Source organism: Heloderma suspectum, chromosome 3 (assembly GCF_057233095.1).
Source record: "Heloderma suspectum isolate Gila_16-S chromosome 3, 16-S_ref, whole genome shotgun sequence".
Classification (NCBI taxonomy): domain Eukaryota; kingdom Metazoa; phylum Chordata; class Lepidosauria; order Squamata; family Helodermatidae; genus Heloderma; species Heloderma suspectum.
Window position 1 is genome coordinate 25,889,892 of NC_139460.1, and position 15,127 is coordinate 25,905,018.

Genomic DNA, 15,127 nt, shown 5'->3' on the forward strand with positions numbered 1-15,127 from the left:
CATCACGCTAAGCCATGGTAGATCCACCAACCATCTTGTAGCAACTGGTTAGTGAATGTGGCTAGTCTGTGGTTAATAAACCACCATGATTGGCACAGATGCTTGTTCAGACATCACATTAAACCAACATGGTTAGCTCAAAACTCCTAACTATCACTGCTTAGCATGATGTCTGAACAGGGCCATTGTCATACAATTTTGGCTACATGTTGACATGACAAAGTCAAGTCAGAACAAGGACAGTACCTCCTGCCCTCATTCCAAATGGATGAACATTTTCACTTCATTTTGTACACTGGGGACTTCACGCTTTTGAGTAACAGAGTGCTAAAAGAATGATAACAGAAAACATAAGCTGCCTTATACTGAGTCAGACCATTTATTCCATCTGTCCCAGTATTGTCAATATTGACTGACAGCAGCTCTCCAGGGTTTCAGGCAGGATTCTTTCCTAGCCCTATTTAGAGATGCCAGGGATTGAACCTGGGACCTTCTCTCGGCAAAACATGTGCTCTGCTACTGTGCTATGGTCCCAAGTATGGCGATCTTTGCATACTTGTATTTTTCCACATCTGTCAGAAGTACAGACACCTTAATACAAAGCTCTACTGTGTGTGTGTTTGTGCAGCCATCCCCAAACAGAGTTACTAAACTACCTTTTCTTTTTAAAGGTAATATAATGCTAAGGAATAAGCTATTAAAATTAACAGGGCATGGGAAAACTGACTACATGAAAACCATTTATTCAGCACATCTGCACACTATCTTTTCTTCAAGGTCATGGTGGAAGACATGATACTTTCCCATGTTATCCTCTCTACATTGATATGAAGTATGTTAGACTGAGAGCTAAGCTCAGTTCACATTGATGGCAAACCATTTTTGGGCCATTGGTACCAAGGCTTTAGGTTTGCTTGCACTTTCCTCTGCTTCTCTGGCACTTTCCAGTCCCCACCCCCACTTCCTGGTTCAATCAAGTTGTCCATGACATCTGAATTGTGCAAAGTTTGGTTTGCACAAACCATAGTTTGCCTACAACCCACAATTAGATCAAGCCACACAGACTAGCCCAATAATTCTATCCTCTTCACTACACTGGCTAGTGGCTATTGAAACGAATACCAAGGAAGGAAGACTCCATTAATTCATCAGTGGGGAATACAGTATTCCCAGTTCCCTGGCTCTGGGCCATTGTGCATATGTTCATTTTTAAAGCCTCTGTTATAGCCAAATTACAAGAATTCAAGGTGACAGCAGTCACAGCATAAAGAACCTCTTTCTTTTTTGGTGAGGTGCGATTTAAAACCCATTTAAAAATCAGAATTTCAAATACGACAAGTAAAATAGATTTCATTCTGCCTATTTGAAGTCCTTTTTTATCATGACAATAATTCACAAGGAAGTGTCTATGGAATGAGAAACGGGAACATGTTGGCTGCAATATCAGCTCTAAATACAGAGCAGGGAGGAAGCAGAAACTGCTCCCTAATGAGAGAGGAATGGGCCACTGTAAACTCGGAAGATTTGGCTCTTGTATGAACTTGTATGTGGACATTCACCCCAAAGTAAGCCCAGTTACAAAGAAGCCCAGCGCAGCCCAAACATGAAATAGTGGGCTTGATCCAGCCATTCATTGGACATCAAAGGATAAACTCTACAAGCCTGCCCAACCATGGGTGCCAGGCCTGGCGTCAGAACTGGGCATGATTGGGCAAATGCTGGGATCCACCAGGGCTGACACCGATCACTTCCATTTTTAAAACTTCTTTTAAAAAAACTTTTAGTGCCATGTAACTCAGCACTGTGAATAAAAGCACTAGACTTTTATCTAGTCTATAGTCTAGGCAGCCACCATCATCTTTTGTCCCTCAGAATTTAGAAACTTACAGATCACAAGCAACAACTTTCCCAAATGCCTACAGAACCTTGTATTTTCAAGGCCCACAGGTAACAAACTGAAAGAATGCCGTGTAAGTCTATACACTCTTGATGATGTCCAAACGAGAAACTCAGTAAGAAAATGGGAAGGCTGTGTGTGTGTGTGTGTGTGTGTGTGTGTGTGTGTAGGTGGGGCAAATCTTATGATGAAAGGAAAGGGAGTTAGTGGAGTGGACTGGGCAGCATGCTAGGATAAATTGCTTTGCAGAATTTATCATATTGCCATCCAACTCATTCTTCACACAGCACAGTTAAACTATGGAATTCGCTACCACAGGATGTTGTGATGGCCACCAATTTGGACAGCTTTAAAAGGGGGTTAGACAAATTCCTGGAAGAAAAGGCTATCAATGGCTACTAGTCCTGATGGCTATGTACCACCTCCAGTATCAGAGGCCATATGCCTATGGGCACCAGTTGCTGGGGAATGTGGGTAGGAGGGTGCTGTTCCACTCATGTCCTGCTTGTGGGTTTCCTGTTCGACAGCTGGTTGGCCACTGTGTGAACAGAATGCTGGACTAGATGGACCCTTGGTCTAATGCAGCATGGTTCTTCTTATATTCTTATAAGGTCAAGACAAATATTGCAAATGAATCCTTCAAAAGGACTGAGTGATTTAAATAATTATTAATCTACTTCTTGATCCATGCAAGCTGGAAAGGTTATATAAGCACAGCCCAAGCTTTCTCCCACATTTAAAGGCTCCCCTTGCACAAATCCTCTACACCTATCCTTCTGAAATTTGTAGGGATGGCTGTGAATTTCTCCATGAATCTCAGGGAGGCCGAATGCCAACGCATTCGGCCCCCTGAAATTGTTGGTGAAATTCTCCGCCCCCCTCCCCGGGATGGGACTTACATCCCTCGAATGTCCCTCTCAGCGGTGGGTCCCGGCGGCGTTTCGGCGGTGTTTCGGTGGGGGCTGGGGCGGCGGCCAGTCTTCCGACCAGCTGCCGCAGCCACCATTACAAGGTGAATGAAAAAAAAACACACACACCCGTGATAGGCTACATAACGATTAACGTAGCCTATCACGGCTGACTTTGGAAATCTAGCCGTGATATGCTACGTTAATTGTTACGTAGCCTATCATGGGTGTGGGGTTTTTTTATTCACTTTTTATTTCGCGGCTGGGGAGACGGGGCGCTTCTCCCTGGCCTGAATTCCTGCCGGGTGAGGCGGGGCGCCTCCCCCCCCAGCCTGAACTTCAGGGGGAGAACTGAAGTGCCTCCCCCCCACCGCGAAGCAAGCTGCGGGACCAGGTAAGTGACTTTCGTACATCACTAGAAATTTGACAGCCTGAAATTTGGCAGGCTTAGGGCACAATCCTAACTAGATAGATGGCCGCCTCCGAACTCAGAGGTGACCACGTATCCAGCAAGGCAGGAGAGGCACAGGGGGATCGTGCTGTCCACACCTCTCCTGCCTTGCTACTTTTTGCTAGACAGCTGTTTTTGGCTGTCTCGCGGTGGGGGGGCCGACCGGCAGAGGAAGCTGCTGTACAACACATAGGATGTGTCATACGTGCAGCTCCGCTCTCCCCGCCCCAGAACGCCCCCAGCCCTGCTCCTTTTCAGTCGTGCCGCGCTCCTCTTGTGAGCATGGAGGATGGGGCTTCTCCATGCTGCCTCCAAGGCAGTGCGGACGAGGAGGGAGGTATGTTTTCTGGGAACCGACCTCGGTGCACGGGCTCTGAGGTCGGTTCCTGGAAAAAAGCATATCCTATGGCCCTCTAGACCATGTCTAGTGGCCATAGGATTACTCCCTTAATTCTCTCAGAAAGGACAATGACACCTACACATTTCATCCAATTCTGTGAAAAAGTGGAAAAGGTTATAGCCATTTGTTCATTTCTCCATGTTAGTCAATAGGGAGACATACAGATCCTTGGATGTCCAAAGTGAGGCTCCTCTTTGACCAGAGGCAAAGCGGGTCATGCCCAAAGTGGGCCATGGTGAAGTAAGCTGCTTTGTGAACTACTAAAGTGGGATCCAAACTGAAACTTGTCATGATGGTTCGTCTCCTGAAAGAAGTCCCACAACTGTAAAACACTGTGTCACCCCTGCACTACACCACTGCTGTTAGTGAGGGTCACCAATTTGGATGGCTTTAAAAGGGGGTTAGACAAATTCCTGAGGAGAAGGCTATCAGTGGCTACTAGTGCTGATGGCTATATGCTACCTCCTGTATCAGAGGCAGCATGCCTATGTACACCAGTTGCTGAGGAACATGAATACTGTTGCTGTCTGGGTTCCCTTGCCCACTCCTCTTTCCTGCAGCAGTCACAATACACAAAAAGAGAGGCTTCAGTCTCACGCCTTTGATTCATTATTCTCAGGTTCATTACAGATGCGAATACTCAAAAGACTGTCTGGCTACAAAGGAATGCCTCCAGGGGATTCAAATGGGAATAAACGAGAGTTGCCCGCAGTTTGAAAAGGCGGCTGTCTGACTAGGCTAACGTAGGGAGGGAGGTCCCACCCCTCGCCTGCTGCTTCCCTGCGCTGCCTCTCACGCATCGCTAACCGGTTCGAACGTCTAAGCTCCGCCCCTGACGTTTCCCTCTTAGCTCTGTGTCTCTGCCTGGCGTCCCTTAGGTCACAGGCCTCAAGCTCCTCCTCCTCCTGCTCACTGTCTCTCACAGAGGGGGGTGAGGATGAGGTTTTATGCCTGGCCATCTGGGAGCTGGTAACCTGAGAAGCACGCCTACCCATATCTGAACTGGCCTGTGAAAAAACCTGCCCCAGTTTTGGCTGCTCCTCTTCTGAATCTGAGCTGCTAACTATCTCACTGCACTCAGAATCAGTCCTAACAGTTGCACTCATGCCCTTCTTGTGGGTTTCCCATGGGCAGCTGTTTGGCCACTGTGTGAACAGAATGCTGGACTAGATGCACCCTTGGTCTGATCCAGCATGGTCTTCTCATGTTCCTATCTCTAGCTCTCTCAAGCAGAAACTTCAGAATTTGTCTTGAAAACTCACTTTTACCAAAATGCGTTGGTAACTCTAATCCCAAATTTTATCAGCTTGGCCCTCTGAAGAGAACTTGTTTATTAAGATTGTTTATTAAGATCATTAGGTTGATCATAAAACTACTATAAACATGTGCAAACTACTTCTATTTACTTTCCTGATATCAGATCTGACAATATCTGCCCTTTGGGACAGTCAGTCATTGTCTAGATTATTTCTTTCCTGTAAGTGATCCTTCTCTGTTAAAGGGCTTGTCCTAATTTACAGTTTATTTAGCATGTCTGTTTAATCCAGTTTTATATGTTCCCAGATTTATGTCCATGTACCCAGGCAGCTGGATTCACCACTGGCATTGTTTCTTGGTCTTGGCACAACTTTGCATAACTATTTTGCAAAGCCATTTCAAGCAAAGGACATTCCAGCACTACTGAGTTCCCGTACGTAATGGCAAGCTGACAGTCTGGAATGTGAGGAGAGCTGAAATGTTCCTGTGTCATGATGTGTGAGACAGTTTACTTCACAGTTTGGAAAATGTGAAGATTTTACTAATGATTGTGTTTTAAATGGATTGGTTCCTTCCTTTTATCTGCATAGACTGATATCTGAAGGAGAGTGTTTGTTATTGCAAGGTGGCCAAAAAGTATTCATGAATATTTGGTGCAGTGTTGAAAGATCCTCCCTCCCTTTGGTGATTTTTTAAAAGTTATTATATTGTTTCAAAAATGTTTGAAAGCATTCACCAATTCGGGAAGTATTGCCCTCACTCTGAATGGACTGTGTTGCCCTCAGTGATATCAGAAAATACCTGAATCTGACTGGCTGTGTAGCATCATGACTTCATCTTGGTCACTAAGTGATCCCCAGTTGACTGGGATCACCCATGGCTGGGATAATTGAGGAAGCATTGCTTTCACTCTTAATTGGCTTCATTTGCTTTCAGCAATATTAATTACAAAGTTCAATTGGCTATGTAGCACTGCAAAGTCATCCTGTTCACTAAATAACTCCCATTTGGCTGCAATGCCCTATTAATCCAGGAAGAAGAGGAGGAAGGAAAGAAGAGAAAGCACCAATCCAAAAACAAAGGGAGAGGAGACCTCAAAGACACATCAAGAGTAACCGATAGAGCACAAAGTATTTCAAGCTGTGACAATCTTCTTCAGGGGCAACGAGTTTCGTCCATTCAGTTATAACAAAAGCAGTCTGGTATATTTGTACTCCATGCACCTTTGAAGTAACTATTATAATTTATTGCAGTCTCCTCTCCCTTTCTCTTAATCCAAGAAGAAGATATGTATTTAGATGAGGAAAATGATGCAAGAGTTATGAACCCTGCCAACAGACATTATCAAACCATGGAGAAGCACCTCTCACTGCACTGTGATCAAGTCTTCTTAAAAATCAGGCCTAGGTACACAGGAAAAGAATTAAAACATGAGAATAAATGAAAAATGTCACCTTTTGTAATATTTAGCCCATGGTAACTTAGCCCATGGTTACCTTTAGTAGTTTCTGTCTGTTCCTATGTTAAAGTAGATGAAGGATGCAAAGTACGTTATAGGTTGTAGTTACACTGGGTGGAGGTTTGCACACCTTTAGTCAATTCTTAGAGATAGAAATTTGGTACATATTCTGTTCCTGCAGCATTCAGCCCAGAATAATATCAATTTTACTAGTTTTAGTTCATGCAGAATACTGGTTCGTTCATGCATGCTATGAAAGTTCACGTCACCTCAGTCAAACCTAATGCTTTTCAGTGGAGTCACCTCACATATTCAGTTGCAACCCATCAAGTGTGGGGGAATCATGTGGTTATGTGCATGGGTTGGTTCTTCCTTACTCCTTGTGATTCAACCCTTGTCACTACTTAGATGTAAGCTAACAGTCATCGTATTGATGATGATGGTAATAGTTACTTCTCAATATAGCATCTGGAGAGTGAAATATACACAAAACTCAAAAAGTTATACTATGAGGGATCTGCACCAGGAACCTTAGAATCTGATGCTAGAGCCTAGCCTGGTGAGTTATCATGGAATGTGTTTGCTTAGGCTTTGGACTTCTCTTCAAGTATGAAAAGCATAAGGAGAATAGCAAAATATGATACCAGCAAACATCTTTTTAAATTATCGCTTTTTAAAACAGCATCAAAAGGGAGGATTAGCGACAATTTAAAAACCTTTAAAGTTTGGTGGAAGAAAAAATGTCTCAGCTGCCTGCCTAAAATCCATCAAACACAGGTCCCATCAAACTTCTCTTGGGAGAGAGTTCCACAGCCAGGGTGCTACCACTGAAAAAGCCCTGTCTTGTGTCATTGGCAAGCATACCTCCCTTGGTAGTGGAAGACAGAGCAGGGCTTCTGCTGATGACCAGAAATTATGAGCAGGTTAATGCGGGAGAAGGTGGTCCTTCAAATATACTGTCCCCAGGCTATTCCATTTTTAAAGCACTGCAAGTATTTAAGTATAAATTAGTGGGGAAAGCTGGGCAAACATTATCTGTATTTATTTAACAATATTTATGAATCTTTTACTTTAATAGAAATTTTAAGTGATGTACAAAATACAGTATATGATCATACTTAAATATTGTATAATATTGCTGTATAAAGAATACAATATTACCTTCCTGGGAACAATTGTTGGAAAAAATATGTTTTCAGTAGGCACTGAAAACCCTGAAGGGTTGGCACCTAATTTGTAGAGTTAGGGGGTTCCAGAGAGTGGGAGATACAACACTAAAGGCTGTATTCTGAGCAATTTTGGACAGGACCTCCAAATTCTTGGGCACCACCAGGGTATCTCCTGATAACCAAACAGGCCAGTACAGGGTCAGGCCAGTTTGGTAACCTGGTTCTCAGTTGTTTAGGGCTTATAGAATCATAGAATAGTAGGGTTGGAAGGGGTCTACAAGACCATTGAGTCCAACCCCCTGCTCACTGCAGGAATCCAAGTCAAAGCATCCCTGACAAGTGGCTGACTGTCCAGCTTCATCTTGAATGTCTCCAGTTTGGGAGAGCCCAGCACCTCCCTAGGTAATTGGTTCCATCATCGTATTGCTCTAACAGAAAGGCAGTTTTCCTGATGTTCAGCCGGAATCTGGCTTCCTGTAACCTGAGCCCATTATTCTGTGTCCTGCATTCTGGGATGATCGAGAAGAGATCCTGGCCTTCCTCTCTGTGACAACCTTTCAAGTACTTGAAGACTGCTATCATATCTCCCCTCAGGCTTCTTTTGTTGTTGTTGTTGTTGTTCAGTCGTTCAGTCATGTCTGACTCTTCGTGACCCCATGGACCATAGCACGCCAGGCCTTCTTTACTCAAGGCTAAACATGCCCGGTTCTTTCAGTCTCTCCTCATAGGGCTTCCTTTCCAGTCCCCTGATCATCTTCGTTGCCCTCCTCTGAACCCTCTCCAGTTTGTCTGCATCCTTCTTAAAGTGTGGTGACCAGAACTGGACACAGTACTCCAGATGAGGCCTAAGTGCTGAGTAGAGAGGAATAGAATTTCATGTGATTTGGAAGTTATACTTCTTTTAATGCAGTCCAAAAGAGCATTTGCCTTTTTTTGCAGCCACATCACATTGTTCGTTCATATTCAGCTTGTGATCTACAATTCCAAGATCCTTCTCACTTGTAGTGTTGTTGAACCAAGTATCGCCCATCTTGTAAGTGTGCATTTGTTTTCTTTTTCCTAGGTGCAGAACTTGGCATTTATCCCTATTAAATGTAATTCTGTTGTTTTCTGCCCAGCACATCAAGATCACTTTGAATTTTGCTTCTGTCTTCCAGGGCATTAGCTATCCTGCCCAGTTTTGGGTCATCTGCAGATTTGATAAGTATTCCCTGCACCTCCTCATCCAAGTCATTAATAAAAATATTGTAGAGCACTGGGCTCAGGACTGAGCCCTGCGGTACCCTGCTCATTACCTCTCCGCAGTTTGAGAAGATCCCATTGATAAGCACTCTTTGAGTCCGATTCTGTAGCCAACTGTGGATCCACCTGATCGTTGTTTCATCTAGCCCACTTTTAGCTAGTTTGCTAATCAGGATATCATGGGGCACTTTGTAGAAAGCTTTGCTGAAGTCAAAGCTTGCAAACCTTAAACTTGGCATTCAAAGAATGAATCTGCAAAGGTAAGTCGTGTCTCACTAACTTTTTAGAGTTCTTTGAGCATGTCAATAACCATGTAGACAGGAGTGATCCAGTAGACATTGTCTACTTGGACTTCCGAAAGGCTTTTGACAAAGTCCCTCACCAAAGACTGCTGAGCAAACTTAGCAATCATGGAATAAGAGGAGAGGTCTTCTTATAGATCAGTGACTGGTTAAAGAACAGAAAGCAAAGAGTAGGAATCACTCAGTGGTAAATTCTCCCAGTGGAGGGATGTAAATAGTGGGATCCCACAGGGATCTGCACTGGAACCAATGCTTTTCAACTTGTTCATAATCAATCTGGAATTAGGAGTGAGCAGTGAAGTGGCCAATTTTGTCAATGACACCAAATTATTTAGGGTGGTTAAAATGAAAAGGGATTGTGAGGAGCTCCAAAAGGATCTCTGCAAACTGGGAGAATGGGCATCCAAATAGCAAATGCAGTTCAATATAAGCAAGTGTAAAGCGATGCACGTTGGGGCAAGAGTCCCAACTTCAAGTATAACCTGATGCGAACTGAGCTAGCAGTGACTGACCAAGAAAGAGATCTTGGGTTGTGGTGGACAGCTTGATGAAAATGTCAACCCAGTGTGTGGCTGCTCTAAAAAAGGCAAACTCCATGTTAGGCATAATTAGGAAAGGGATTGAGAATAAAACTGCCAATATCATACTGCCCCTATAAAAATCTATGGTGTGACCACACTTGGAATACTATGTACAGTTCTGGTCACCACAACTAAAAAAGGGTATTGTAGAGCTGGAAAATGTGCAGAGGAGGGCAACTAAAATATCAAGGGGCTGGAACAACTCCCCCATGAGGGAAGGTTACAACAGCTGGGATTGTTTGGCTTGGGGAAAAAGAGGGCAAGGGGAGACGCGACAGCAGTGTACGAAATTATGCATGGTGTGGAGAATGTGGATAGGGAGACATTTTTCTCCTTTTCTCATAATAGTAGAATCCAGAGTCATCCCAAGAAGGTGACTGGTGGGAGATTCAGGACAGATAAAAGGAAGGACTTCTTCACACAGTGCATAGTTAAGTTTTGAAATTTGCTACCACAAGATGTAGTGATGGCCACCAATTTGGATGGCTCTAAAAGGTGGAAAGACAAATTCCTGCAGGAGAAGGCTATCAATAGCTACTAGTCCTGATGGCTATACACTACCTCCAGTATCAGAGACAGTATGCCTATGTACACCAGTTGCTGGGGAACATGGGTGGGAGGGTGTTATTGAACTCATGTCCTGCTTGTGGGTTTCCCATGGGCAGCTGGTTGGCTACTGTGTGAACAGAATGCTGGACTAGATGGACCCTTGGTCTTATTCAGCATGGCTCTTCTTATGTTCTTAATCAATCAGGACTTTTCTGTCATGCAATTCATGAGTTACATGCTTCTGCTATCAGTTCAGGGTTGAAACCAGAGGCTGCTATAAATTCAGCTCACTCACTCTCTCGCTCATTTGCATTCTTATACCTTTTTACAACTAAGAATGGTGTACCAGTTGAATTAAGTTAAGGGTCCAGCAGTGAAGATAAGATACTTCTAGAACTGCTTCATGAGTGGATGTATTGACAATGTACAGCTGGCCTCTTAAAGCAATCGAAGCAAGATAAATAACATGTCCAGCAAAGTGATTCACTCAGAAGGCTGTTCAATGGAAAGGAGCTGATGGCACTGTACTGCGGAAAAGGGAACTTAAATGTGATCTATTAACTTTGGAATAGTAACTTAACCAATGCTGGCCATATGACTGAAGCTAAGGGGGGTTTTTTATGGAAAAGATGGGCTTGTCATCCTACAGATGAAACCTGACAACAAACAGAGTGGTGGCAGATAACACCTTCAAGACACACAAGGGAACAGTATGTTTAATGAAATGCAATGAATAAAATAATTCCAGGCAATTTCTTGTTGTACGAGTTCTTAAAGGGACATGGCACATAAAAAGCTCCAGTGGTATTTTTGCTTTTATTCACCTTTTAATAGTGGTCCAGCGTGTGTTTTCAAAGTGCTGTTTCTCACTCTAATTTTATATGGGAGAGAAGCATTAATCCTTGGTGAAGTGGCAGTGGCATCTCCTGCCTTGGTTGATGCTGGTGAGTGGTTTCACAAATCGGGCCATTCAGTACTTTTGATTCAGCCATTGTGACTCAGAGGGGTAATGGGGACAGGTGATGCAAAGGGCCCAGAACTACATGAGGAGCAGGAATGAGATAGTTCAGAAGAACCACTGATGGGGGTACACTTACCCTTTTGCCCTGGACATTGTTGTCCGTATGACTCAACAGACCAATTCACCTCTAACAAACCAGTATGTTTGCACCTCCACCCTGTGAAGTAGGGCAGGCTGCAAGACATCCTTTGGCCTATATTCCTCAGAGGTAGCACTGCCAGCTCCATTCCCATATCTTTTTAATGTCCCTTATCCTGCCCACAGGAGAAGATGGGCTCATGGCTTTGATATATAGAGAAGGACAGGCTTTTTTTTTTTTTTTCAGAGCTTCCTTTAAACTCCTTAACAAGCTGGTTAGCATTTTTGCCAAGGAGTCCAGCACATGAGTGACCTGACATCCAGGGCAGGCAAGAGAATAAAATCAACTCCAGTTTCCTGTTCAATATATGTACTAAAGAATGCAGCAGAGAGGAGCTGTGAAACAGTCAGTTGTTGTTTTTTAAATAAACTGAAACATCAGACTAGCTCACTAAACCATACTTATCAAGATCCTAAGAGTAACTCATCGACGCAGCTTACCAAGGGGGCAGGGTGTCCCCCTGGACCTCCAGAGCATGGAAGAGTTTTGCTTTGACTCTTTGTCAACCACCTGAAAAGACCAAGGAAAATCTCAAAGAGCCAAATTATCCTATGGACCTGGGCAGTTCCCAGGGAGGGAAATTCAGACTGACGAATCAATAGCCTGGGAGAACCAGTACTTCAGTTGCACAAGCTGAGTTATGGGGAGGGTGACCCTGAGTGCTCCTTGGAAGGACAGATACTGAAGCTGAAGCTGAAATATTTTGGCCACCTAATGCGAAGAGAAAACTCTCTGGAAAAGACCCTGATGCTGGGAAAGACTGAAGGCAAAAGGAGAAGGGGACGGCAGAAGATGAGATGGCTAGATAGCATCACGGATGCAATGAATATGAACTTGAGCACGCTCCGGGAGAGAGCGCAGGACAGGAAGGCCTGGCGTACTATGGTCCATGGGGTCACGAAGAGTCGGACACGACTGAACGACTGAACAACAACGAAGCGAAGTCGGAAAGTCAGCCTGAAATATATAGAGGTGTAAACCTGGGGGTCTACGGTAGCCATGTTTTTTGTTGAAAGAAAGATGGGGTGGGAAATTTGGCTTATCACATCTCCATACAAGCCAGTTAAGGAAAACATTGATGGTACTAAAGGCCACACTTCTGGCACAATGAATGTTCTTAGTTAAAGCAGCATCACTGGTTGTTGAATGGCCACCAGGGCCAAGTTTTCTCCTGACGAGATATGCCTGATATTTGACTGGGGCTGATTTTCACATATCCCTTGCAGCTGAAGTAATACACAACTAACATCCCCCTCCCCGCTAAGCCCTTTTCATCCAGCACCGAAGAGAGCAATCCTACGGTCTCAAGACAGCATCTGGGGAGACCATAGGATTTTTTAGATTCCTGGATCTGAGGCCAGAGACAACACTTTGTGATCTCGGACCCAGGAGTCTGAGTTCCCCACCCCTTCCCCCTTGCAGCCGGCGCTTTTCCTGAGATGGCCACACCCCTTCCCCTGGCTCCACCCCTTTCTCCACAACCATGGAATGCTCCTAGTTTTGGTGCAGTTTTCCCCCTACCCTAAAAGGTCCAAATGCCTCTCCTAATGCTCAGTTACCGGAAGTAAGGGATTTAAGTTACAATATGCTCTGTGTGTGTGTGTGTGTGTGTGTGTGTGTGTGTGTTTGTCTTACCTCTTTTGCCTTTGGTCCCATCCACCACGGGAATGTGGCCCCTCTGAAATGCAGTTTGGCCCTCAAGTCAAAAGAGTTTCAGCACATCTGGTCTAGCTATATGCTGCAACCTGCAGGTTAGAAGCTCACCACAAATCCCAAGACTATCAGTTGAAATCCCAGCAGCTCCTAATGCATCGGCAGCATCCTTCATTCACATTAATCAAGTGTTCTTGTTGTTTTAGAAAAACAAGCAGAAATGCTATTTCAACATCAGTTCATCTTTCCTGTCCAGTGGACATGAAATTTAGAGGCCATGCCAAAGTGCACTATAAACATTTTAATTATTTGTTAAGGATAAATTGCGGGATATGAACTAGGAGGAACAAGAATTACAATGCCATAGAGGACAGCTACTCACAGCTATGAACAGGTAAACAACTGGTACTTTATATTGTCTGTAATAGGTTAAGTATTAGTCCATAGCAACCAATTTTCTTCGCCCACAACCCCCCTTTTTTTTAATGCCAGAAATACACATATATCCTAATACTAACAAAAGAACATATATGCTTACTTGTGTAACAAACAATAATGTAATACGTAATTTCTTAATGTAAGGAGCAATAATTACAAAATTACTATATTTAAAAGGAAATAGAAGAATAAAATCCACTAGCCTTCAATTAAAGATAATACTCAAAAGATTTATCCATGGCAAGGTAGAGCATTTCAAAGCAAAGTATATAGCATTTATATATAAAAGGCAACCAATTAACCACATACCAACCGCAACCAATTATTTCATTTTTTTAATTTTGCATCATTCCATTATGATATGACAAAAGGGGGGGTCCAGTCTGGTCATGCGTCCTCAGAATGTTTTCCATCAACATTTATATCTTCTTCCTGTATTTCCTGGCTAATAGACAAACCCGCCACATAGGATAAAAATCATGTTTCTTGTTAGCAACCAATTTTCACATGATGTGTTTTAGTCAATACTGCTAGTAACTGGTGTATTCCACACTTCATAACTACTCCGACTCAGTTTGCACCCTAGTCTCAGGTTTTTATATATGCAGAGCACTCCTAGGCATGTTTACATAATATGTTTTAGTCAATACTGCTAATATTCCACACCTCATACCTACTCCGACTCAGTTTGCACTCTAGTCTCAGTTTTTTTTAAACATGTGTAGAGCACCCCTAGGCATGTTTACTTGGAATTAAGTCTCCCTGTGTTCAATGGGACTTACTCCCAACTAAGCAGAGGACTGCAGCCTAAATCATGGCACTAAGCCTTTCATGAAGTCCCTTAACTCCAGTAACAGCTGTTTAGACATGGGATTCATAGCACCTTAGGTCTGCATGCACATGTAGAGGGGGAGCAGGGACTGCACCTTCTGATGCCACCCTCCTCTGTATGAGTCGTATCCAGTGGTGTCATTCCGCCAGCAGAAGGGAAACCGCTGGCGGAATGAATTTCCCCTTTCCCAATGGAGCCCCCACACGCCTCCCCAATCTGCTCCAGAGGGTTGAGGGAATCCTCTGAAGCAAATCTGGGGGGTTGGGGCACATGGAGGGCTGCAGGACAGGGAGAAGAGGAGGGAGAAGGCCTGTTGTGTGACCGGAAGTCCCATTGCGCAAGCAACCATGGAGTCTGGTGGCTCTGATTTTGGTGGGGCTGTGAATCTATTCCAGGGTTCAGGGTTCAGCACCTTGGATAGCTCCTTTAGAGTTCTGGATGGTTCTAACTAAAACCTGGAATAGATTCAGAACCCCACTGAAATCGGAGGCACCAGCCTCCATTGGTTCACACCACTGTTGGATCCAACCCTAAGTGTATGTAATCTCTGAAAGAGTCTACATGTATACAAACTGAATGCACAAGGGCTCTGTATGCATAATCGCTTGTATCCGTGTCTGCTCTTTCAGAGGTTATGATGGAACAAAATGCACAGGAGGTGGGAGTAGGGCCAGTAGACACAAGTGAGTGCAGTCCTGCTCTCTCCATATGTGTGTTCACTGTACCAGTGGTGTAGTGGAGGCAGGACTCACAGGGATGCAGCCCCGGCACTTTTTCATGAGCAGGGACTCTGATGTCATCTGCCACCCCCCTCAGAATTCCGTTCCCT